Below are 27,913 nucleotides of genomic sequence, written 5' to 3'. Positions count from 1 at the left end.
AGCTTACTAGTTATTATCTTTAGGCCAAGTACATAATATATGGGAAAATGTATGCAGTACTGTAAATTATAAGAGCATTAAAGGTCAATGAGGAGTTATTTATGTAGCCACATATGAGCAAGAGGCCATATGTGGTGTATTATGCTACAGTTCACAGAACTTGGAAGTGACTTTTAATATTCTGGAAGGGGTTGTATCGGATTAGAAAAAAAAGGTCTGCCTTTTCCCCCCAAAACAGCGCCATTCTAGTCCATAGTCTGTATGTTATTGTAGCTCAGCCCATTCATATAAACTGCAATACCAAACACTGCCCATAGGCAACAGTGGAGCTGCTTCTCAAATAAGGCAGCCTTGTTTTTCTAGCCTAGTGTAAAGAAAAACAGCCCTTTTTTGTAATCTTAATAGCCCTTTTAATGATTTAGAACAGCTGTACATCTTGCATTATAATAGTAAGATCCATGCCAAATCTATGACCATTAGCATAATGTTGCTCCTCTTTTCGGTGAGGTTCTGCACCAGGTGGGATGCTTGCTATAAAGTACTGCAGCACTGTAACGTATAGCACATAAGCCAGCTGCTACGGAGCCTCATTATACTCATAGCAGTCGCTGCACAACCTCTTTGAGAGGAGAAGGATGAACTTCAAATGAGCCAATTAGTTACTAGCATGAAGCCTTTGCATCCTCGATACTTAAAAAAGAGCTTCTTCAAGGTTTTTGAATCATTTCTATGACAAAAAACAACAATGAAAGGCGGAGAAGAATCTGGCTATAACGGATTAGAATTATACTACTACCACTAACCCAGCCAGCCATGTACGCCTACATGCATTATCTCAATGTTATGTTCCTTTGTAAAATGGAACATTTTCAATAAAAATTATTGTTTAAAAAAAAAAAAGGTTCTTCAGAAACCGGGGCTCGTATAATATGGGATTTTTTTTTAAAAGGAGGGAGGTTTATGGAAGCAGCTATGGATTGTCATGAACATTCTCCAGGGGAAGATGAGTTGTCTCAGCTGGAAAACAAGTTAATAATGTAGGGGGTTGCTACAGTGGTATTGCATTGGTTCAGTAGAATGCTACATCCTGATATTAGTTTTGTATCTAAGGCCTCATGTCCACAGGGAAAATCAGGCCCACTACAGATTCTCCATGGAGAATCCGTAGCGGGTCCCTCCTGCCCCGGCGGACATGAGGCATAAAAATAAGAATAAACTTACCTCTCGCCCGCTCCGGATCTTCCCTTCGCTGCGGCTTCATCTTCTCTCCGTCGCGGCTGGATCTTCTTTCTTCGGCCCGGCGGATACGCAGGGCACGTCGGTTGCGTGCCCCGCGCATGCGCCGGCCCGAAAAAAAGATCCGTCCGCGACGGAGAGAAGATGAAGCCGCGGCGAAGGGAAGATCCGGAGCAGGTGAGTAAATTCCGATTTTGGTCTCCCGCGGATCCGGACGGCTTCCATAGGCTTCAATAGAAGCCTGCGGGAGCCGTCCCCGCGGGAGACCCGCACGAAAATGGAGCATGGTCCAGATTTTTTCATACTCCATTTTTTTTTAAATCACTTTTATTGACCATCCGCGGGTATTTATCTACCCACGGGTGGTCAATGCATCCCTATGGTGTGCGGATCCGCGTGCGGGAGAAGAGTTAAAATCCGCTGCGGATTTTAATTCTTCTTTTGCCCTTGGACATGAGGCCTAACGGTCAGCCAGCACTTCAAACCAAGGAACATAAAACCTAAAGGCCTCATGTCCACGGCCGTGGCGGAATATTGCAGCAGAGTCTACCACGGCGCCCGCCAAAACCCTTATACTCACCTCCTGGATCCGCCGCACTGTTCCCGTCCCTCGAGCCGGTGCATGTGCAGTACAGAGCATGACACGCCGGCAGTGCGGGATGACGTGACCGGCGGTGAGCGGGCACGCGTTTTCACACGATACTTCCACTGTGCTACAGCAGAAGTATAGCATGACGTCCGGCTTCCATTGACTACAATGGAAGCCAGCCGCGCGTATTCCTGCGGCAATTACAGCATGCCGCAGTTTATTTCACGCTGCGGAATTCTGCGGTGGAATTCCACAGTGTGGACATTGAGCTAATAGGTTCAATAGAACCTCATAGCTGTGGTGTAACGCCGCGGATTCCCACCACGTAAAATGTGGCAGAAATCTGGCCGTGAGCATTAGCCCAAAATTAGATGAAACATGACAAAACATTTGCCTATTGGTCAGGCTGCAGAGACTTGTGCAAGAATCTGAAATGCAGTAATCTGCTACAGGCAGCAGGGGCTTTCCAAACTTTCATGGGACAGCCCATTTAAGGTCCTGGTGCTGACCGACATCAGAAGTTTGAGTTTAGCGGTGCCTAAAAATAGGGGTTTGGTGAGGCCTGGGGCCTGAATTCTTTTTTTCTAGCCTGGGTTTAGATGAATTTAGGTGTCTGACGTCTGGATTAATTTGACTTTCATAGAAGTTATTTTTTTTTAATCACATTTCAGCCGGCAAGTGTCCTCTTGCCCTAACTCTCACATGGATAAGGTAAATGCTCAGAATGGAGGGCCGGGGCATTCAAAAATTTGCTGTAGGGCCAATCCTGCTAAATATTATTAATATATTTTATTTCATGTCCTTTAAGTACTGAAAGTTTTATCCATTACAAACAGTATGACTGAGTCTCGGGGAATTGCTGGAGAATATAAAAGAACACATGCCGATAAGGAAGGAAAATAGTAAGTAAGGAAGCATGAGTCATCCATATTCACACACACCACCGCCAACCTTGTATTGTTCAGTCTGAAAATGCTCCACAGAACAATGGATAAAACGAAAAAGGAAAAAACGGGAGTTTTCCACTGATACAAAATAACCATTCAGGATTACTCATTTATAAAAATAACCGCACATGGATAAAACTGTTACACAAGCAAATATGGAAGTCAGGGTCATCGTAATCCAGGCTTACAGTTTCATCCTAGTCACAGGTGAAGAATGAAAGGAGAGCTGGTCGCATGTATGGGTCGTTCTCTCTGTCTATGACAGTTATGGAAACGATGGAGTCAGACTTGGCATTTTAATGTTTGGCTGCCCACAATAGTAACAGTGGTGCCCCACAGAAGATAAAGGCTTTGGCATGGAAAAAGAAAGAGCAGAAAAGCTTTACAACTCAAATCATATACAATTCCGCATCTAAACATAAGTAGTAAGAAGGGAATGTCTCAAAAGTTCAGTTTGGCCGGTTTTCTGAATTTTGGCAAAAAGTTTAGTTCTGTCCAAGTTAGTTCAAACTGAGTCAGAACTTTACTAATACTCCTAAAACTGGTATATAACAATGTCTAAGAGCTATAAAAGCCCTCTTAGGTCACCTAGGGGGTCTATCTAAGTATGTTTGAGCTGTTTTAAAGGCAAAGTGAATAAAGAAGCTGAAAAAGAATAAAAAAAGAAAAGGAATAAAAACAAGAAGAGAAGGAAGAGGATGAGGAAGAAGATGAACTGTTTGCAAGGCATTATGGGTTACCCCATGATCCCTACTTCTTCTCCTTTCTGCAATATTATAGATGGCATTTCAATGTCTTTGGCCAAGATGAACTGCCCAAAGTTCAGGTTTGCCAAAACTGAACTTTTACCAACGTTCACTCTAATCATGAGACACAGGTCAATTGTATTGTGTATTATGAACATTATCATAACCAACAGCTTTATAGGTACATTCACACAGTGAGTTTTGGTGCAGATCCATACCATAATCCCCAGCATAATTTTTACTAGTTTCAAGCCACCTTTATTTCATTCTGTCCCACAAACTGAATCCTCCTGTGCTCTAAGAGTGTGCTTGGAATGGATGAGTTATCATACTGGAACAAGAACTAGAGCGAGCGGCCAACCAGAGACTGAAAAAAAAATCTTTCCTCTAATCAACTGCTGACACCTATGTACAACCCAAGCAGATATGATGGTGGAACAATGGCACTGTGACATGACAGACTGCAGTTACTTCCCAAGTCTGAGCCTTGCATCCTGTGCTGCGCATATTTCCCTGGCCTGCCCCCTTGTCAGCTGCCTGGAGCTGACCCTGTGAGCAGGGAGGGATGGCTGGGAGAGATGTTATCTCCTCTGTGCCAATGCAGGCTGGCGCTATGTCCGTAGTAGCTCAGAAAGACAAAAACCATTTCCATTCAGATGTGGATTATGGGATTAGTAGCAGTGTCTGCAGCCGCTGTAATATATGTTATATTAATGTTCATAAATCCAAGTGTGTGAGAACTAGATCTATACTTGAGAATTATATCCTTGCTAGTGGGATTTACGGAGCAGAACATGGAACAATGCTACATACTATCAAAAGCTGCAGTTTACAGATGTGTTAGACATCATAAAGCTAAGTGTCATAACTGCTTGTAGCAGCTACTTATTTGCACAGTGACAGGACTCTGAGTTAAAGTGGTAGTTCCAAAATGTTAACTTTTATTATGTTAGGGATGACATGATAGTCTAGCATAGTATATAAGGCCGAAAAAAGACAAATGTTCATCCAGTTCAGCCTATTACACCCAATGTTGATCCAGAGGAAGGCAAAAAAAAACACCCAATGAGGTAGAAGCCAATTTTCACCATTTAAGGGAAAAAAATTCCTTCCTGACTTCAATCTGGCAATCATAATAATCCCTGGATCGTGATCAGTGATGGTTTGTCCTCTGATAACTATGCAAATCTGAGAACATGTCAGTGCTAGACCTGATCTTCAAAGAAGAAACAGCCATGACAGCGGGTTACAAAAACCAGCATAGCCACTTTTCCATTGATGGTCTGCACCAGCCCTTGTAATCTCTGGGGTTTACAGCAGCAATACCCGACTGACCAAGCAGATCCATCCGGTTAACTTGAAAGTCCAGGGCTCCAATGCAAAATCTGTAAGAGGGCCTTCATCTACCGTGTGGCATTTATAACACTTGTGTCTTCTTATTTGGTAGAAAAGCCTTTGGGCTCCCTTAGGCACTAGGGCCCAGGTGTGACTCCTACCCCTGCATGTCCTAGAGCAGGGGTGCCAAACTAATTTTTACGGAGGGCCACATAAGGCTTATGGTGACCTTCAAAGGGCCGATAGTAAGACAGTATAGTAAGGGCTCGTTCACCCAAACGTATTTGCGTACATAATATGCAGTGAATAGAAGCCATTGATTTCAATGAGTTCATTCACATGATGTTTATAGGTCACAGCATGACCTATTTTGTTACGTACTACGCACCCTAATAGGCTATTGAAGTGAATGAGCCGCGCAAATACGTGGTCAATGTGCCGGAAACCTATGTATTCACTGCATATTTACGCACAATTTCAGTGGGCCCATCTTTTTTGCGTGCCCAAGTATGCAGGCATAAGCGATTTTCGATTGCGCAAATATGCAGCGTTTTTGTGCGACCGAAATACTATTACGCCCTTGTGAACGAGCCCTAATAGTGAACCCTATAGTGGTCGCAGTAGTAATAGTGAATCTCATAGTGGCCCCAGTAAAAATATTGACCCACACAGTGGGCCAATTAGTAATAGTGACCCCTACAGTGGCCCCAGTAGTAATAGCGACCCCCACAGTGGCCCCAGTAGTAACAGGGTACCCCACAGTGGCCCTGGTAGTAATAGTGACCCTACAGTAATATTATCCCCGTCAGTAATAATATTATCCCCGTCAGTAATATTAACCCCCCCTAGCAGCAATATTAACCCCCCCCCACCAGCAATATTAACCACCCCAGCAGCAATATTACCCCCCCCCCCAGCAGCAATACTCCCCCCCCCCCTCCAGCAATATACTTACCTCCTCCATGCTGTCAGCGCCGCTCCCACTCTGCTCACGCTGAGCCCGGGTGCACACTGACGTCAGTATGTGCGCCCAGCACGCTTCCTCACAGAGTCCTCTCTTGCGGAACTGAGGAAGGAGACTCAGGGGAGGAGGATCCCGGCTGCACACTGACGTCAGAGTGTGCGCCAGAATCAGCAGTAACAGCGCGATTACCAGCGGTGAGCTGCGGCACCCCAGCTGGTAATCGCTTCAGTAATGAGCGGCCGTCGGCATGCCGCGGGTCACATAAAATGAGGCAGCGGGCCGGATTTGACCTGCGGGCCTTGTGTTTGACACCTGTGTCCTAGAGCTACGCTTCTGGCCAGGTTATCTTAACAGTCCACGTTAAGACTTCTCAAATAGTGCAGTTACATTTACCTGTCCAGTGGGTTTTCCAAGAAAATATTATTGATGACTTATCCTCAGGATAGGTCATCAATAGTTGATTAGCTGGGGTACGTTATTTGGGACCCCAGTCGATCAACTGATCAGGAGCCTGCTGCCAGTACTGCAATACACAGGGATACCAAGTGAAAGTTGCTTCTCTGACCCCTGTATAGTGGTCGACGCTTGTAATTGCAGGTGCAGCGCTCATTAAAATCAATGACAACTGCGCCTGCAGTTACAAATGCTGGTGACTACACAGGGGTCAGAGCAGCAGCTTTCGCTCAGTACCCATGTGTAGCGGTGCTGACAGCGGGCACACAATCCGCTGATCGGCTGGGCTCCCATTCAGCAAAATGCAGCTGATAAATATTGATGAACTCTCCTGAGGATTGGTCATTAATAGTACAGTATTTTCCTGGAAAACCCCTTTAATAACAGTTTCATAAGATTTGTGTATTTTGCTCTAAATCCTTGAGTTTGTCTATTTTATAAAGTTGTTATAATTGCTTTTCTGCTGGCTACATAGCATGCTGGGAGTTGTAGTTTTGCAACAAATGGAGGGCCACAGGTTGGTTGGAGACCATTGATATAGACATCACTTACAATAGTTATTTCCTACGTCCCAAAATCCATGGCTATTGGGGGTTGTCATTAACTTACTGGCTCCAGTTTTTGGTATGGGGCCCCAGGAGTGCCATCTCTTTTCATAGTGTTAGTAGTTTCCATTGTGTACGGCTGCTTGGACTTATTGTCTTCTCTTTCCTGTGATATATATGACTCTATCTAATGTAGGTGATACAATAAAACCAGACTAGTCATCTTTATTTTGTTTTTACCGAGAGCCAATAAATTTGGCTGGGAGGGTTTTATAGCAGCGTGTCGCCTGACTTCTTTATTTCATTATTTCTTTTTAGACACCAGTCTTCCAAGGAAAACACTTGTGTATCTCGACAATCTATTATCTTATTTTATTAGTAAGTAAAATGAAGGCGCTGCTGTTAGAGGCAGGGAGATATGTATGAGGGGCGTCATCAAGAAAACTGGACTGTCCTTAGAATACTTTTAGGAAACTTCTCCCATCTAACAGGGATGTAGACCTACAGTAGGCAGGGAACATTGTTACAGATCTTGTACTGGGGCGCGAGAACCTCTGATTGTACCTCTGACAACTGAATAGTAAAGTCAATCGGAACTTCAATATTATTAATATCGTCCTGTAGGTATACAATGCAAATTTGACTATAGAGCCATTTGCATCGGACGATTATTGCTCAAAATACGTTCAAACGAACTAAATTAAGCAATAATTATCGTCCCGTGTAAATGCAAAAAATATCGATTACTATTCGTTCACTTCTTGTCATCGATGACTTTCGGTGAGCAGTAACCCTTTGAAATCCAATTTGGATTCAGGGTTTCCTAGGGGGCTTTCTCTTTCTGCCATTATACAATGGCACCATCTCCTGGCTAGAAACAGTACTGCAGTATGGGACATGCTGGAGAGGCCCCCCACAACAGAGCGGCCAGTAATATACAGTAAGAATATCCTGCCGGACGTCTTCCGACGTCGGAGCTGTGCAGACTTCAGTCAGAATGTCTTCAGAGGTCAGATAGTGGATTGGAAAGGGTTACATCGCTGGATTGCGGGATTCTCGCTAAGTGTAAACGCTCCCCTCTCAGTGCTTCACATAGAATGTGATGCGCTGATCAAGGAGCCATTGAGAAGACCGCTATCCAGTGGTGAACTCTGCCAGTCTAAATGCTCTGCACAAGCGCTAACAGCCTTAGCGATGACGTTTAGATGACTGTTGTCCCGTCTAAAGTGGGACTTTACAAAGCTGTAGTGTGAACTCAGTCTTGGCTGTGTAGTCTCTACGGCTGGACTCAGAAGGCCCTACGCAGTGGTGTGCTGCACGCAGCCATTAGGCTAGGGTCACACAGGGCAGATTTGCCGCGGTTTTGCCGCAGCAGATCCGCCCGAGGCAAAACCGCCCACAGCCGCTAATCCCGGGATTAGCCAGCCATGTGGATAAGATTTCTCAGAAATCTCGTCCACACGGGACGGCTAATCCGCTGCGGTAAATCCGGTTGAAATCGCGGCTGCGGCCGCCGGTTTCAAAAGAAGCAGCATGTCCATTCTTCGCTGCGGCCGCGCTCTCCTCTATGGGAGCGCCGGCCGCAGCGCAGCCGGGCCGCTTTAAAGCCGCCGCGGCTTAAACCGCGGCGGTTCTCCCGGCGGAAATCTCGCGGTTTTTGCTGCGGCCAAACCGCGAGATTTCCGACGAAAATCCGCCCTGTGTGACCCTAGCCTTACACAGTAGCATGCGTATTTGTTACGTGCCACTAATCCCCATATACTATTTTGATATGCATGCGTGCGTAATACAAGCCAAAGCAGAGCATACTGCGATCTTTTTCACGCTAGTAAAATGTGCGCGAAAAATACGCAGGTGTGAGTGGCCCAATAAAAATTGATGGGCTATTGGCACAGTGACAATACGCCCGTGTGAGAGCGGCCTTATGCTGAGCTTTATTACAATGTAAAGGACACTGCTCTCTCCTGGTTCTCCTCCTACCTATCCGACAGCTCTCCGTCCTCTGGAACGCGCTACCCAAAACTATCCAGGCAATCCCTGACACACAAAACTTCAGATGAGCGCTAAAAACGCACCTCTTTAGGGAGGCATACCATATCCCCTAAACCAAACCCCTCTGTACTCCCCCTGATAACATGCTCCCTGTCCTACCGACTGCAGTTCCTGCTAGCCATAACCAACCGGCACCTGCAGTCACACTGATTCTGCCACTAAATGTCTGACCATTGTCTATTTGTATAGCACCCCTCACTCTCCACCTCGCCATACCGTGCACATCTCCAGCCCCTTTACCTTCTGTATCACCCCATACTTGTAGTATGTAAGCTTGTTGGAGCAGGACCCTCACCCCTATTGTCTCCATCAGCTGATTACTACATGCAGCTGTGGTTTTTGTATCTGTTCTCCCCTATTTTGTAAGCGCTGCGGATTATGTTGGCGCTAGATAAGGCTTCCCTCACACAGGCGTTTGCAGTAAACGCAGTGTTTTTCAATGCTGCGTTTACTGCTACTTCAGCAGCACTGCACAGCTGATAAAGCAGCCAAGGAGGCTGAAAAAAAAATCAAATAATTACCTAGTAGGCGCCGTCACTGCAGGCTTCCAGGTACTTGTCTGTACCTGCAGAGCATCTCTTGCTGGTAACAGGGTTTCGAGACCATGCCTCCAGCAAGAGATTGCTCTGATTGGCTGAGCTGCAAGCTATTCATTTATTGAATGGCTGTGATTGGTGCATCCAGCACTGGCTGTGATTGGCGCTGGATTAACCAATTAGAGCAATTTTTTGCTGGAGGCGGGGTCTTTAAACCCGTCACTAGCAAAAGATCCTTTGACAAGTGCCCGGAGCCCCGGAAAGCAGCGCCAGGGACCCAGACAGCGCCAGCTAGGTGAGTATAACTTGTTTTTTTGGTAGTGCAGCTAGCTAGCGCTGCCTGAAACGCGGCACCAAGTTGTGCCGCACTTTCAATGGGCGACGCAGGGCTGAAGACGGCCAAAGATAGGATATGCATCGCTGTCAAAGTGCAGCATTTTGACGCTTGTGTGATCAGCCCCATTGAAATAAATAGAAGCCTTGTACAGTACTGAAAAGGGAGTGCTAAACGCTGTGTGGGGGAGGCCTGAATAAAGATTATTATTATTACACATAACACAAAGGAGGTGAATACTTTTGCAAGGCACTGTATCTGAGAAATCTATTGTAACGGACAACAGATTGGTGCTAATTGGCAACAGTATTGTTGTCAGTTTTAACAATATTCACTTGTCCCGGGGTAGATTATCACTTTATGATTGTGTGTGTGTGTGTGGGGGGGGGGTCTGACCTCTGAGATCCCGATGATATCACATTAAAGTGGCCACAAAACTGAATTAAGACTGCACCCCCTACCTAGTTTTTTCCCGCACAGCGACATCCTGACTGTGCAGATAAATGTAGCAGACATAACTCATGGAAAGAAGTTTATGGAATAAAAAAACAAATCCTTTCTTCCACTTTTCCTTGCAGAATATCTATTGCACCCACCCCCATCTTTAAGATATCTGGTTACAGATTCTCCTGTAGACAATGAGGCTATACCCCCACAATCTGGAATCACTCTTGTAATAAGCGACTCTATCATCTGATATTACCTATACATTTTTTTAATGAGTTGCTCCTAGTTTTTCATATTTTTCATGAATCCCACTTGTGCAAAGAAAAACAAAGTTCTTCTGTCATGAAGTCAGCGTCTTGTAAAGCGAGGCTGCTAAGCATTCTTTTCCTATTTTAAGCGTGCTGCACTGTTTTCCATCAATTGTTTGTTCACCGTAGGGCTTTCTTGCTGATATTATTAGTAAGGAGTGAAGCGAGCAGCCTAAACAGTCCAACGTAATGTATCCCAGATGTTAGTTCTTCAGGATTAAATGCCAGAAGATTGGAGAGAATCCCTGCTGCAAGGCACACGTGGGGAGGGGGCCTAATCCTTCTGTTCTGGCATTCAAGGCTAAATGATCTTTATTTATATGGCACGACCCCCTTTTCAATTCTTTACTGTACTGTTTAGACCTCATTCACACCCATGGGGAAACAGCATATGCATGTAATGCCTATAAAAGTCTTTTCGGTTGCTTTCTATTGATATCTATAGAAGTTATGGATGTCAAAAAAATCTAAATGGTCCCTAGATTCATCTAACTGACCCCTCAATAATTTGTTCACCCCTGGTTTAAAGGGAACATGCACCTTTAAAGGGGTTGTCCGACTTAATTCTTTGATATAGTTTTGCGCCCCCTGTGTGTCCAAAACTAAGCAATATACTCATTGTGGTGCCATTTCAACGCTCCGATGCCATGGCATCTGCCAAGTGATGTCACCAGTCCCTCTGGGCTGGTTATGTCCCATAAACCTGTTACATAGCCTTCCAATGTAGAAGCCACGGCAGGTTTATGGGACATTACTAATGATGTCACTCGTACACATAAGATAGCTGGGTTCGGTTGACTTTTTCCTTAGGGTGCTTTTAGACGGAATGATTGGCGTTAGAGATGAGCGAGCATACTCACTAAGGGCAATTACTCGATCGAGCATTGCCGTTAGCGAGTACCTGCCCGCTCGGAAGAAAAGATTCGGGTGCCGGCGGGGGGTGGGGAGTGGCCGGGGAGAGCGGGGGGAGCGGAGGGGAGATCTCTTTCTCCCTCTCCCCCCTGCTCACTCCCGCAACTCACCGCTCAACCGCGCCGGCACCCGAATCTTTTCTTTCAAGCGGGCAGGTACTCGCTAAGGGCAATGCTCGCTCATCTCTAATTGGCGTTCAAAAAATCATTTAAACGATAATCGTTGAGTCCAAACACGTGCGAATGACTGAAAAACAAGTGATAATTGTTTGTTTTTTGCAGGCATAAAAACCATTGTTTGCTCATTCACTTATTTTTGGTTCAAACAGCGCTCGTTCACATTTGCTGTATAAGTGAATGACAGCGACTGAATGATTCTGAACTATTTCTCATTTGAATGAGCCAACAATGTATCTGCCTGTTTAAACAGAGTGCATGAGCGAACTCTGACAACATTCACTCGTTCAAATGATAATGATAAAATGATAAAATTTTAGTTTGATATGTGTTTAATGGATTATCCACAGCCATTGAGCCTCGTGTGGCACAGAGTGTTAGGGCAGCAGAGATGTAGTCCTAAGCTCTTGCTCATGACCTGAAGGTTGCGGGTTCAATACCAGCTTGGTTCAGATAGTTGAATTGTCTTCCATCCTTCCAAGGTTGGTAAAATTAGTATCCAGCTTGCTGGGAGGTAAAAATGATTGGTGAAGGCAATGGCAAACCACCCTGCAAAAACAGTCTGCCTAGGACTCATTGCTTGCACCAGGGGGCTATACCTTTAGATTGTTCACAAGGTAAGTGGTCTTTATTTATCAACTATTCACGGAGAAGAATAATTTACATAGTGGGCGATAAGCTTCCCTTTTTATTTCTATGTAAGGTGTTTCCCACAGAATAATTAGTGGAATTTGAGCGATAATCATTCAGTATAAACATGGCCAACAACTGAACGATAAATGCAGATTTTTACGCTTGCATGAAATGAATGATAAGCAAACGAATTATCGTTGACTCGTTCGACACTTGTTTGGTTTAACCCTTTCCAATCCACTGTCTGATGTCTAAAGACATTATGATTTAAGGCTGTCCAGCTCCAATGTTGGAAGACATCCGTCGGGGTTCTCTTACTGTATATGATCAGCCTCTCTGCTGTTGGAGCCTATCCAATGTGTCACCTCATACAGTACTGGCTTTAGCCAGCAGATAGCGCCATTGTATAACGGCAAAAGAAGAGTAAGCCCCCTAGGAAACCCAGGATACAAATTGGATTGGAAAGGGTTAAACACTGATTGTTCACTTGCTCTCATTGACTTATACAATGAACTGAACGATCCTGTTAAAAAAAAAAATAAACAATTTTATTTTTGTGTTTAAACAGATCGCACGAGCGAATGAGCAAACTGCGTCATTGTTTGCTCAGGCGAATGATTTCTCGCTACGTGTAAACGTATCCTTAGAAATGCCATGTTTGTGTTCTGTATCAACAAGCTGGGCTTCCCACAATCCAGCAGGCAGTGTCCAGATGCAACACACACAGGGCTTCATTACCAGCTGCTGCCCTTCTATAAAGTGAGAAAATGTCAGATGTAGTCAACTAAATAGGAAAAAATACAGATCACATGGGCCATTTGGTTCTTTTCTTCTGTCAAATTCTCAGTTTCGCCCTTAATTGCTTTTGTGAACTGTACAATGTCTGGGGTGCGTGCACTTGCTGAAAGCTTAGTAATAAAAAATAAAGTGGGACGTGGCAGGAACCTGGACAGGCCTCACCGAACACTCCTAATAGTGGGATCCCTGGGGCTCAACAGGCAGCAGGAAATCTGTGCGGCTCTGAGGTGAATGAGACAGAATGCACGCAGCCCAGCGCTCACGCGGCTCCATGCAGACTGGCCAACTGAGTTGCTGCTGGCAGCACGTGTGTGCAATAAAAAGTGAAAAAGTGGATTGATTCATGTAAATTCCAGATGTGAGTTTACTGTTCCCACCTCAGGACCCGGACGCTCAGGCGTGCGGCAGCCGGCGAGGCTTTAGGTAGAAGCAAGTCTAAAACAGAATGCTTCATGTTCTACACAGCCGGTAAAGGCTTTAAGGCCTCCAATAATCTTGGGGTATGAATTACAAGTTTAACATCATTTGTGCTTTATTCCAGATATGTAGATTTTATTGTTGTTTTAACCATTTTCGATGGTTTTTATGGATTTTCGTGTGACAAAACATGACATAAATCGGCGTCTGCACGTGAGAAGGCAATTGCTCATCTGTTCTCTATCGTAAAAAATACTTGCAATTTACAGAGCTTTAAAAAAAAAAAAACCTTATATTTTATTATTTTCCACATAAAGAATACAGATCGGGTTACTTTCCAATCAATGGTGTACATATCACTGATGCAGAAGCTATGTCTGTTAAGCGGCTCATGGAAAGGGTGGACGGCACGTGTCCTGGAGGCATATTAAATTTTTCCACAACACTTCTGCCCTATTCAGCAATTCCAGCAAACTGATTGGTTGTTTGGGTTGGCTGATTCACCAAACAACCAATCAGGTTACTGGAATTGCTGAATAGGGCAGAAGTGTTGTGGAAAAAGTTAATAAGCGTCCTAGAGAGCCAGTGGGCTTTTCCTGATGGTTGTTTGGTAATCCTATCCAGCTCACAGTAGGTGGAAAGGTGGCTACACGAGTATATGGCTTGCCTATCTCAATAATCTTCATAGATTTCAATGGTCAGGGTCTCACACATGTACAGACAGCTGTCCTATGTGGGGCAGTGATTGGGGGTCAGATGGGATCTAGATGCAATATAGTATATGGGATGCGGATGCCACCAACCTTTGACACTGGTGTGGCTTATGCTGGTCTCAACGCCCTTCTCTTAAACTATCTGCGACTCTTTCATTACACTATTTCAGCAATGTAAGCAAACAAAAGCAAGAGGAACTGTACCAAGGGTCACAACACCCTTCAGTTAAAGAATGGGAAGGGAGAATTGAAAAAAGTAGATGAATTCAATGCTCAGAGGAGTGGAGTGCTGGAAGGCAATTGCACTAGGGAGGTGGTACTGATTTACACTTGTTATTATGTGCCACCAACTAATAAATTATAAATACTTAAAAATGCTTAAAAAAGACTATTAATTAGAAGTGCTAAGCCTTACACCAATGTGCCCCTACTCACACAATCATACATTCTGCATAGCAGTTCACAATGCACATAACATAGAGGGGGTTTACAATATGTTTAAACATTAATTGGCAGCAGCAACCAGGGAGGGGCAGAGTGCTTATGAGGCAATTTTAAGTTGTGGAAGAACCCCTTTAATAATGCCGTTTTTATACGTATTCGGAAACATCAAGAAAGCATCATCTGTTCGCAAACAAATGAGCATTTTAGCTTGAAGCTATTTTCTTCCAGAAACAGTGCCACTCTTGTCTACAGGCTGCGTCTGGTACTGCAATACACACAACTAATTATTAACAATAGCTGAAAATATACCAGAATCTCTCTTTATTGAGCATGGAGCCGATACGTTTCTGAGAAGAGTCGTGTAGATGCTTAACCATTAAAGTCCACTGATGGGTAGCAAAGTTATGTCAGTCTGCAGCTACAGTATTCCAATTTTCCCATACAAAATGGAAATGGCTACAGAGGTCAGCAGTATGAATGCTGACCACACAAAGTGACCACATCAAATATGTGAATTTCTTGCTCTGAATACAAATTGTCGTTTGCTGTGAGCTGCCCACATATTATCTTTGGATGTAGTACCGGTTAATGGTGCCAATCATGGGGACTTTTATCTTCACTTTGTATCCAGAGAACTCTGGTGACTAAGCAGATGTACAGGATATGGAGAGGTCACGGCAAAAACTCTTATATTAATGGGAAGTACACAACACACATGAGACACGGTGTCGGGCAAATGTGTTCAGGATTCCTCAGTCTGATGAGAAACATATGCGACATATGATCCTGCTTACACCGTAACTACGTTCTTGGTAAAATTTGTCACAAAACCCTGTGGTGAGAGACTAGCAATACCACACAGCTAGTTAGGAAAAGTCATACATTGTTGCTAAAATACTAATACATCCTCTTCTGACAATTCAAGAGGTGAAGGTCTTAAATAAAAATGCAAAAAAAAACCATTAGAAATTATGTTAAACTACATTGTAATTTGTAACATTTTAGTAATTGCCTAATGTTGAATTGTATCACACGCTGAAAAATGTTAAGAAAAACCTAAAAAAAATGAAAATAAATTATTGCTTCATGGCAAATTATACATTTAATTATCTGTCCTACCTCAGGTTATTTTTAATAAACTATGCCATTAATTAACTAACTAAAGGGTTAGCTACAAAAATATATATTATAAGAATATCCATAGGACATACCATTAATACACTTGCATTGCTTGTGCTCCCAACAATTGGAAGAATGTGGTCTCTAGTGTCCCCATTACTCCTTTTAAACCAGGATAAAGGGATGAAAAAGACCAGCAATGTAGCCTCATGTCTGCTTAAATCTCTATTATGTCCTGTTCGGACCATAGATCTCTATGATGTTCTTAATTCGGGTCAGTAGACCCATAGTCAGGTCAGGACACTTGACCATACTACCAACTCATAAATGTGCCCATAATATGCTAGTATGAAACCCGCCTTACAGTCTATGTAAAGTAAAGGAAGCAGCCACATGTGTGTTCTTATCTGCCATACGAGTCTAGGGAAGATATGGATGTTTCTGTCACTTCCCTTAGACATCAATGGAGGTGGTTCTTTCATCTGCTTTTCATCCTGGGTTTACAGGTGAAATAGAAAATATGGGATCCCTTTTTTGTAACGTTGGGACTTCCAGTGGTGGAACCCCCAAATGGCATGTTATAAATGTTAGTTGTTGCAATACCCCTGTGAAGTGGTTCGCCATTATATTTATTTTGACAAAAATCTGATTAATTAGGTAGTAAGGGCACTATTACAAGGGCACTATTACAAGGGCACTATTACATGGGCACCACTAATGCTTGTGATTTTGCTCCTATTGCCAAGCTGCACCAGGACTTGCAAATTCAGCCCAGCAATTATTGGTAAGTGCTACCGTAGTAGGAGCCGCTACTACTTATATACTAGCACCCTACGGATCCTTTTACATGGACCGATATCGTTCAGATTCTCGTTGGATCACAGGAATCTGAAAAATCATTCAGTGTAAATGTTGCCGGCGACTTAACAACAAAATTTGTTTGCTTATCATTCTTTGTTCAGTTTAGGCGGCCTCAGTAAACAAGAAGTCATTCATCTATGAACAACTGCCTGTTTCCTCTGCATGGAGGCGGGCGGCTGGAAGAGATCTCAGACCCGCTCTGCCTTCATTCACTGAGCATTCATCTTGTGTGAAAGCACAGGAGCAACAATTGTGTAAAAGAGCTCTAAGAAATAGAGCAGATTGTGGTTTGTATTGCCAATCTGCCTTTTTTTTTTGCCCTCAATTTGGCCTTCAGCCGAAGATGCAAATAATATGATTAGTTGCAAGGAACATGCTGTCTGAAAACCCCCTTTTAAAAGCTGTAGTTGTTAGGTAGTCTGTCCTTAGCAACCAGTCTGTCTCAAGTGACTTATTAGGGGTTCTGTCATTAGAAAACAAAAATTCTATACTTATCTATTCCTACCACGTCAGTCTTCTTACCACATCTTTTCCCCACTGATCTTCTCCTGTAGTCCCCCCGGGTCACCTCACCGCATTCTTATTCTTCTGGTGACAAAGTGTCCATTTTAGGCAGTCTCCATCCTGCAGGGCAATGCACTCTACGTCACTAGTGACGTAGCATTCATAGTCTAGCAGGGAGTGCCGAGCCATTGCAGAGACTGTGCATGTCTCTCTGAAATAGCATATGCACTTTCACGTTGAGACAGTGCGCATGCACAGTCTCGGCAATAGATTGGCATTCCTTCCAAGGCAGTGAACGTTACATCACTAGTGGCATAATCTACACTGACCTGCCGGAAGAAGAATACAGAGAATGGACGCTCTATAACAAGAAGAGGATTCGGAAGGCTGGAGGTGAAGTGACCCAGGGGACTGGAAAGGATCAGCAAGAAAAAGATGCGGTAAGAAGACTGCTTGGGGAGGAATATGTAAGTATTGATTTTTTTTCTGACAAAAAATGTAATTACTTAGTTTATAGCTTGTCATCATAATCTTAGCTTGCTTTGATTCTCTTTGATTCTCTGTGGACCTCTATGTCATGCACTGTCCCTCAGGTCCTACGCTAGACCAAGTATGCCAGTTTTGTCTAGAGGCCTTTAAGGACATATATTCATGTACATCTGCCCTAGTACACTATTATAATGTTGGCTTTTCAGTTGTTGACCTCTGCTTTAAGCAACCTTAAGACCAGACTGAACACAATACTTTATTACCATTTTCCTACAGGGAAGACCCCAGGGTGGGGATATCTTCCTCTGAACACTCAGTTCCCATTCCCACCAACACTTCCTATTCTAAGTTCATATTTGTGAACCAAAAGCTTTCACTGTCCTTGTTTCTACGTGTGGGAAGCTCTATGACCTAGTCCATGTTTTTAGCTCTGGGTTTTCCCAAGTAGTTTATGACTTGATCAAAATCTGTTTTTATAGCCCAGTGTTCTCTGACATAGTCTATAAATGCTGCCAATGTCCCGCCAACTCAAAGATTAGCTATGTATATCCCATTTAAAAGGGTAACAGGAACTAAAACAGTGTCTTCATAGAAACATAGAAGATAGGTGACAGAAAAATACCAAATGGTCCATCTAGTCTGCCCTTATATTATTTCCTTTTTATTTCTAATCTAGGGTAGATCTATGCTTATCCCAGGCAGCTTGACTTCATTTATCGTTGACTTTCCAACCACGTCTGCTGGAAGTTTGTTCCAAGCATCTTCTACTCGTTCAGTAAAATATTTCCTGGCGTTGCTGCTGATCTTCCCCCAACTAATCTCAGATTGTTCCCTCTTGTTCTAGAGTTTAGCTTCCTAATAAAAACACATCCCTCCTGAACCTTATTTATACCCTTAACATATAATATTTAAAGGTTTTGATCATGTCCTCCCTTCCCCTTCTTTCCTTCAGGCTATACAAATTAAGTTCTTTAAGTCTTTCCTGCTAAGTTTGATGCTTAAGACAGTCTACCCTTTTCATAGTCCGTCTCTGGGTTTGTTCTACTTTATCACAATCTCTCTCTTTGTACTGCTTATACCTCAAACCATGCAGACAAGCATCCTACTTGTTTTCCTTGCTGCCTGACTGCACTGCTGACTCATTTTGAAGCTTTCAGAAATCACTACCCCTAAAGGTGCCCGAATCCACCTCTAACAACTGCCGGAGGAACGATCATTCATCTGACAGTTGTTTCCACCAGCTCCTCCATACACATGAGCGATCAGCTTGGCTGAATAGCATATCTTCAGCGAAACATAAAGATCATATGTGGAAATTTAGCAACCCCAATCCTTCTTTCTCCCGATATCATCCTGTCAGGGAAATGCTGAGCTGCCCCTATACAGTCGTACAGCTCCACAGTTATCAGCGGCTTTGGAAGACTAAATGCTAATGTCTATGGGGGCCTTAAATCCTTCTGCAAAGCCCTGGCTAAAACAGAAAAGGTGGAAGAAGTGATGTGCTGGCTAGGAATCAAATGCATTTCAACTGCTTGGAAGGTAGCTTTGCTTACGACTATAAGACCAACACCCATGTTTACATTAAAGGGGTTGTCCCGCGCCGAAACGGGTTTTTTTTTTTTCAACAGCCCCCCCGTTCGGCGCGAGACAACCCCGATGCAGGGGTTAAAAAAGAAAACCCGGACAGTGCTTACCTGAATCCCCGCGCTCCGGTGACTTCTTACTTACCTGGTGAAGATGGCCGCCGGGATCTTCTCCCTCGGTGGACCGCAGGGCTTCTGTGCGGTCCATTGCCGATTCCAGCCTCCTGATTGGCTGGAATCGGCACGTGACGGGGCGGAGCTACCAGGAGCCGCTCTCCGGCACGAGCGGCCCCATTCAGAAAAGAAGAAGACCGGACTGCGCAAGCGCGTCTAATCCGGCGATTAGACGCTGAAAATTAGACGGCACCATGGAGACGAGGACGCCAGCAACGGAACAGGTAAGTGAATAACTTCTGATAACTTCTGTATGGCTCATAATTAATGCACAATGTACATTACAAAGTGCATTAATATGGCCATACAGAAGTGTATAGACCCACTTGCTTTCGCGGGACAACCCCTTTAAGTTACCAATGTATCATCTCACGTTCCAGTGATGTAACCATAGCTTATCTGCTTTGAGGCCCTTGTGCATAAACTACGTCCCCAAGCAAATCAATCCCCACTATATATGACTAAATCCTCTAATACTTCTCTAACATCCCTTTCCAATTGGGAAAGAGAACTTACCCAGACATTCTCCTCAACCGAATAGACCAAGTCGCTCACACTCTGGCATAACTTAAACCCATAACTTAAATGGTGTAGAGTCATTTTGGTCTTGCATTAGCTTTTCCTGTGGTTTTGGAGCGCTGCGAACAGGTTCGGAAAATGATGACTCATGTTTGGTGGGAGTGTCCTCCTCTCCAAGTTCTTGTGGGTCAAAGTAGTGGATTTGATAGGCAAAATTACGCGAGAGTGTCTGTTCCAAATGAACCATCTGTTTTATTGCTCTCAGTGATCCCTAGGTCCTTGCAATATCTGTCCAGAAGCCTTGTAAAGTTTCTTAAACATTTGGAAAAATGCATGTCCCCTTTCTATAACAGAATGGTTCCAAGAAATCCTCCACCTCCAAAGGATACACCCCAGAATACAGAATATGAAGTTGAAAATAAGACAATAGGGAATAGACACGGGCCCTTCCAGTTCCTTAGTAAAACTTACTGTCACGCTTTATATTTTATCCCTTGAAACTACTCCAATGACCTGAGTGCTTCAAGCACGAACAATCTGTGAGATTTGGAGCTGAGCCCAATTAACCCATGTCCTTTCTGCGCACCCTAGTTATAACTTCCCCATTTTTATTACTAATGCAGAGATCACCCATAACAGGCCTGTTTCCAAGAGCTAGAATTTCGTAACATTGAAATGTTAGTCTTAAGCATGCATGAATGAGCCTAAATCTAGGCTCACACAACCGTAAGCGTAAAATACTGCGTGTATCGCACAGCATTTTACCACTGTAGAGCCAGCTATGGTGTCAGCTAGAATGGTGTGGAGGAGGAATTGCACCTGGGTCACAAAAAAATGCATTAGGGTGGCCAAAGTGGTGATGTCAGTACTGGTGATAAATTACCAATACAGCCACTAATTGGCTACTACATTCACATGTCAAGAAGAGCATGTAAGGGGCACCATACAAGGCATGTTATACATATCTGAAAATCTAAATTCTCAGGCTTTGAGTAAAGATCGGCTATTTCTGTCCCAGTGTGACTCACATGTGTCACTTGTATACACATCTGCAGCTTTCCCATGTGCTGTTTATTGCTGCATTGGAGCTGACTATTCCAATTTGCTCAATACTCTTTGTAAAATCTTTTCGGAAAATTCATGGCCCGATATCGCACTTGCCACCATGTGAAATCCCAGTGGAAGCGAGGTGTTTTCATGTGAAAACAGCCTCGCATCACAGAAAAATTTTAAAAAACCATACTCACCTTTCTTCAGCTGCCAGGGCTCAGCCGCGTCCAGCCGGCTCTTCTCCTGCACTGCTTAAATCCCCGCCTGCTGAATGGGCTGTCTCTGATTGGCTGACCACTGTGACCAATCAGAGGCAACTCTCAGCTATTGAATGACAGCTGAAAGCTGCCTCTGATTGGTCCCTGCGCTCAGCCTCACAGATGTGGAAGGTGCAGCAGGGAATTCTTTTTTCTCGCGGGGATGAAGGAAACATCTGCCCCGTGTTCTTCATCCCCGCAGGGACACGGCAGCGGCAGACAGGTAAGTATTTTCTTCATTTTTTTTTTTTTACACTAAAATTTTTGTTTTTCAGGGAAGAGCTTATATGTAAAGCCCTTCCCTGAAAAACAATTCAGGGGTGCCGGCAGATCATTGCCTTCAATTCTATCTTCACTGGGACGTTGGTTGGACTCTTCTTATAATAAAGTTAATTCAATAGTTTCAGAAATCTTAATGTGTCTACTATATTTGTGCCTAGGATAGTCTCTTGTGTGACAACTTATTTTTGCATAGTCCTTCTTGAACATTTGTGGTATTGTTATACCTTTGAACTGTTTATTTAAATACAATTGATTTCTTCATGTTTGTTTTAATTTCTTAAAACTAACAAAAATGGAATATTCTAAAAAAAAAAAGGATTGAAGCCTGGATGATGTAGTTTAGACTTTAGACTTTATATAGAGCCAGCTGGATAAACAACATGATGTTACTATCTGCAGCCCAGAGGATCTAATTGGCCATTCCATAGAGCTTGTGCATGTAACTGTAATTATTAACGATCATCTCTTCCCTCCTCCCTGTTTGTATTTCCATCGAAGTGACAGTTTTATTAGTTGAGAAGCTTAGTCACTGGTTCCGTTTTCTTGTAAAATTAGCTGCACCAATACCCATAAAAAGTGTTGCTAGATCTACTTGAAAAAACACATCAGTTCTTCTTCCAACCAAAACAATAGAGAACTTAATACTGCAAAGTGCGTCCATCTAGAATTGTGGATGCTGTATTTCGCAGGAGACTGGTAACATATTCCTTTGCCATAAGCTCATCACTTGGGGGTGGGGTGGGGGGGGGTGTTCTTTGGGGGCCACGGCTGTAACAGGGATCACTGTAGAGCGACTGACCAGTCTACTAGAAAGTCCTTTACATTTAATGCACAAACATGACCAATGAATTCTACAGGAAGATCATGTAAGCCTAAAAGGACAAGGCAGATTAGATGTGAACAGAGCTTATCTCCATACAGCCAATATCCATGAAGATATTATTTTAGAACCAAATCTTAATGGGGTTATTACACAACCCAATCAACGGGATAGGTAATAAATGAATGTTAGGAGTCTAAACGCTGCACCCTGAAGCCCCCTAATGAATGTAGTGGTGGTGCATATGCTTGACCACCACTCCATTCATTGTCTATAGAGACAGCTGAGTGTACCACTAAGTCCCATAAAATTGAATGGAGGGGTGGTTACATATGTACACAGCCGCTACATTCACTAGGGAGACTCGGGATGCGCCATTTTCGTGTTCCTTGGGGTCCTATAAGTTGGAACTCCAGTGATCATATAGTATTAAAAATTATATTTTTTTGCCGGGATAACCCCTTTAAAGATATTTGGTTTGAACCCCCTTTCCATATGCCCTATTATGACATATTAAGCTGGAGATCGCTTTTAATTTTATTGCTTTGGGGATCACAGTGTGTCTCTGAAATAAATAGATGTCAATTGGTGGGTTTGCTATAACGCCAGGCGTTTACACAGTAGTTAATGATAATGGTGGGAGCTCCCAACATAAAAACATCCACAAGCAGCTTGTCTCTGAAGAACTTTAAAGGGGTTGTCTAGTTGTAAACTATATATAGCCTATCCCAAGTATAGGTAATCAATAGTAGTTCCGTGGGGGTCCATCGCCTGGGACCCCTGGCAATCAGCTATTTGCCAGGCAGGTGCACTCCTGTATGGAATTGATTTCTGTAGGAAGCAGACAGCTCTGTTATAACTGCAGTGGCCAGGCTTAGTATTGCATGCCAGGTTCGCATTCATGTCAATAGGAGCTTTGCTTGTAATACCAAGCAGGACCACTGCAATTGGAATGGCGCAGTCAGCTTCCTGCACAAATCAGCTCAGTACATGAGCGTACTAGCCTTGCCAACAGCTGATCGGTGGGAATCCTGAGTAGCAGACCTTCACTGATCTACTATTGATTGCCTATGCTGAGAATAGGATATCAATAAGTTACAAATAGATAACCCCTTTAAAATCTAAACAGGAGTTATTTAAACTTCTATACGAGTTCCAAACATGATCAATTTTACCCTAAAGGAACTGTATACCCTGCCAAACCTTCTTACTGACAATTTTAACTCCTGCCAAGCTTCAATGACCAAATACAAAATTCCATAGCAGTGAACAGAATGCAATCCCCAAACCAGTCTAAAAATGCCAAGAACTGTGCCCAGCCTGTGCTCACTTGAAGTTTCACCAACTCCAGGATTTAGGGTTGTAAATGTTTGTGGAGCTGCAGCCAGTAACTTTGTGTACTTCAGACACTTGGCTACCAACACATGCATGTTTATCCCTGCCAAATGTCAGCCGATTTAATGATAGTCAGTAAAAAGGAAGTCAGATCCTCACTTGCTAGTAAAATATACCGCTCGTACTAGCAAACCGCAGACAGCGCACCACAAAACTGTGGATTTACTGCAACCTGCGGCTTGTAGAACAGTAAGACCTAGCATTAACTACTAACAGCATTGCTGGATTTAGTGACCACACATGAAAGACGAGTATTAAAGTTATAAAGCATGTATGGAGGCCATAGACATGACAACAATCCAGAAGAACTGACCGATAGGTGTTAGAAGCTATACGACTATGGTGACCACATGCTTGGTTCCGTCTGCTGTACCATTGTATGGAAAATCTACCAGACCTAAAATCTAATGAGACGCTCCATCTAGGGCAGAGCACATATTTAACTAGAGTAACTATAGGGGTGTACATAGAGGCAAGGGAGCCCCAAAGCAAAGCTTCAAATAGAGACCCCACTTGATGCTGGCTAAAACTACTACACTGCATCATAGCAGCCTTATCACTGCAGCCATAATTCAAATGGGAGAAAACCGAGAGATTGGTTGGCGTCTGAACACTGCAACTCCCACCGTCCCCGAGGGAAGGTGGCATGAGCCACTGCCGCTCCATTTGGTGTGAGTGGAGCTTTTGGAGATCCCCAAGTATACGTCACCAAACAGAGGGCAAGTTGCGTAAGCGAGTTGCCGCCCCCTTTGGTGTCAATGGGACTTTTGGAGATAGCCGAGCATACGTCACAAAACGGAGATCAAGTTGCATAAGCGAGCTGCCGCTCCATTTGGTGTCAATGGGACTTTTGGATATAGCCGAGTATACATCACCAAACGAAGGACAGGTTGCACAAGCGCACTGCCGCTCCATTTAGTGTCATTGGGGTCATTGACACTGAATGGAGTGGCAGTGCACTTGCATGACCTGCCCTCCGTTTAGTGATGTGGGACAAGAACCCAGAAGTAAGGGCTCCTGCACACTTGAGTTTTTCTTGCGCGTTTCTTTCACGCGATATCGCTGCGTTTTTTTCACGCGATTGTCAATGGGACTTTCTAATGTTAAAAACGTATCGCACAAAAATAGCACACCACCAACGTGTGATACGTGTTTAACATTAGAAAGTCCCATTGACAATCGCGTGAAACAACGCAGCGATATAGCGTGAAAAAAACGTGCAAGAAAAGCGCAAGGGTGCAGGAGCCCTAAGGAGGATGGAGGAAAAAGAATCTTCCGTTCTTGGCATTAGTGCGGGATCCAGCGGTCGGACCCCCACCGATTTATCAGTTTCCACCATCCAGTGGATGAGTGAAAACTTGAAATTTTGCCAGTAACTGGAATATCAATTTAAAAGTGACTTGAAGGGTGGAGTAAAGTTATTAATAATAGCATGTATAAATAGTTACAGTTTATAAGCAGAGGAAGTGATATAACATCAACAAGTCAGCAACTAACTACTGTACTAGCAATGAAACCAAAGGAAAAGGACCCTTTTTGCACTGGTGCAATTCCTAAGTAGGTTCCAAGTTTCCTATATTTGGGCTTACGGTGTGAACTCTGTGGATTAAACTGGGTTCTCTGTACATTGCTGCGGACTTGGTACTATTCAGATGCAGTTGGTAATAAACCCGCTGCCTATCATCCCCATGCATAACATGTCTCACTTACCATAGAGAGCAATGGTGCAACTTCTTAAAGGAGCCCTCACTGTCTAAAGAAGTTGTGTAGTTACAAAGGATGCCACTTACCTCGGTAGGGATGCAGAGACAGAGGGAGCCTGACAAACTCTAGTAGATGGCTGAGATGGGATGTTATTCTTGCTCCTCTGTGTTTCTCCACAGCACCATGAACTACACAGTAATCCTCTTTCCGTTGCAAATCTCTGTGTCTGTAGTTCCCCGGTGTCAGCTCAGCAAAGTGTCTGGCTGTAGAGGGTAGTGGCACTGCTTAAAGAGGGGCTGGGACTAAGTCTTGTGATTGGGAGTTGTTAGGTGAGGGTCTTACAGGAGGAAATGGGAGGGGGATACACTCCTATGGGGTGCTGGCTAATTCAGACAATATGTGTTGGAGAGGCTATTTTTAATACTAGCGAGAAGTTTTCCAAACTTTTTCCACTTCACACACTGAAGGAATTTCTGTTTAGCAATAGCGACCCTTTTTCCATACTTGGATTGGACTCAAGCTGAAGTATTCAACAACAAAGATGAACTGTCCCCTGAGCTTTGCCTTTTAAACATTTTGAAGTTTTTTGGTTTTTGTTTTTGGATGCCGTTCAGACCAGTGTGGTGCCAACGCTGTCCTGTAATGTATAACCTCATGTAGGGAAAATGTTGAAGTCTGAATTGGTATAGTCTGTTGACATCTGGTTTATCTTGCAGGCATTTAATAATATAATGAGGAAATAATAGAAGGAAATGATGCATTGAGAAAATATCACACTTATAAGGACTTTTTCAGACAACCGCGATGCACAGAGAATAGAAGCCATTGATTTCAATGGGTTTGTTCGCATGAATGTGTTTTGCGCAATATGCTGAGCAATTCCGATTAAAAAAAGGAAAACATCTGGACCTGATTAGGCTAATTAGACTTTTAATCCACAGTGGGGGAGGGTTGCGCGCTCTTGTGAACAGGTCCTGCGTGCGCAAAAAGTACAGTATTATGTGCTGATACGTGCGTAAATCTACCTACCTCGTTCACTGCGTAAATACATTGCGTTGAAGCGTGTGCAATAGCACATACGGCCGTCTAAAGGGCTCATTCACATGACCATGATTTCGGCATGTATTACACCCGTGATGCACGGCCGCGTCATGCATGTTGAATGGAGTCAATGAAAGTAAATAGACTTTCATTGATCCGTTCATATTAGCGTGTAGACACTGCGAGTAGATACGCCCGAGAAACAGATAGCAGCATGCTCTATTCTTGGCGTACCACGCAGCGTGAGCCCTGTACTTTTTATGGGCAGCGTATGAAATGCTGACTCTACACAATACATTTATGGGCAACGTTCATACACAACCCCGCTATGAAACAGAATGGGGAATTTAAAAAAAAGACACAGTCAAGCTGCACATGACCGTGTGCCTGAGATGCACAGAGCACTCGCTGCCATACGTGGTCTCAACCCGCTTACACAGACCGGTAAAATGCTGTGGGACCTGATACTGTTGTGTGAATGAGTCCTATGAAGGAGATAGAGATGAGTGCGGAGGCTGTTACACTTAATTAATAGAGATGAGCGAACATACTCGCTAAGGACAATTACTCGATCGAGCATTGTCCTTAGCGAGTACCTGCCTGCTTGGAAGAAAAAGTTCGGCTGCCAGCGCGGGTGACAGGTGAGTTGTGGGAGTGAGCAGGGGGAGCGGGGGGGAGAGAGGGAGAGAGAGATCTCCCCTCCGTTCCTCCCCGCCCGCCGCCGGCAGCCGAATCTTTGCTCCCACACGGGCAGGTACTCGCTAAGGACAATGCTCGATCGAGCAATTGTCCTTAGCGAGTATGCTCGCTAATCTCTATTAATTAATTAATACACCTAATTCTCCGGTGGGGAATATGTGACTCTCAGGGTTCTTTAACACAGGTGTTGCGATTTTCGGCCACCCACATCGCAGCTGGAAATCGCATGAACAAGAGAAAACCACGACTGTGTCGCCCATTCCAGTGCTGCTAAACTCTTTCCCCCCCTCACTTCCCCTATGGATGCAAAAAATTCTGCACCAAAATCCACAGCCTTCATGCGGATTTTGACGTGGAATTGAAAATTGCCTAATTCTGTCATTTCCGCATCTAAACTCGCAGGTTTTGAAGCAGAATTCTGCAGCAACAGAAAAAGGCCTGTCTTTTGGTGTGGAATGCGGAACTATTCCGCCCGCTTGAAAGCACCATTTAACTGAGCACTAAAACAGCTGACAATTCGTAAAAATAATCATGCTGCTAAAGTTTAAAGTCCCAGAACACCCAAATACTATTAATTTTATTAAGTACAATTAAAACTGGGGTTTGGAACCAAAAAGAAGACAAACAACATGTAGTTTGTGGAGACACTACGAGGTCGGGTGATTTAATAAGTACGCCCTCACTTGGTAAAGAAATATTAAGGAGGTCCAGATATACAGTAACCTCAATAGGGTTAGTGAAAGATAAAGGAGATTGTTTGAGAGCGGACTCCAAAGAGCAAGGGCAGCCCATAGAGATAACATAGAGGTTCATATAGGTTAGTTCTAATCA

At 43.8% G+C, this 27,913-nt stretch overlaps 1 protein-coding gene across 1 annotated transcript in view; it reads right to left on the bottom strand.

Annotated features, from left to right (window-relative positions):
- LOC136632390 (tetraspanin-4-like) overlaps positions 1 to 25,636 on the bottom strand; it is a 97,787-nt gene extending 72,151 nt beyond the window's left edge. The window contains exon 1 of the mRNA XM_066607221.1: positions 25,429 to 25,636. The gene's annotated coding sequence lies outside the window, so the exon portion shown is untranslated. The remainder of the gene's footprint in view (positions 1 to 25,428) is intronic.
- Positions 25,637 to 27,913: the final 2,277 nt, after the last annotated feature.

This window comes from Eleutherodactylus coqui, chromosome 6 (genome assembly GCF_035609145.1).
Source record: "Eleutherodactylus coqui strain aEleCoq1 chromosome 6, aEleCoq1.hap1, whole genome shotgun sequence".
NCBI lineage: Eukaryota > Metazoa > Chordata > Amphibia > Anura > Eleutherodactylidae > Eleutherodactylus > Eleutherodactylus coqui.
This window is presented reverse-complemented; position numbering and strand designations above follow the sequence as displayed.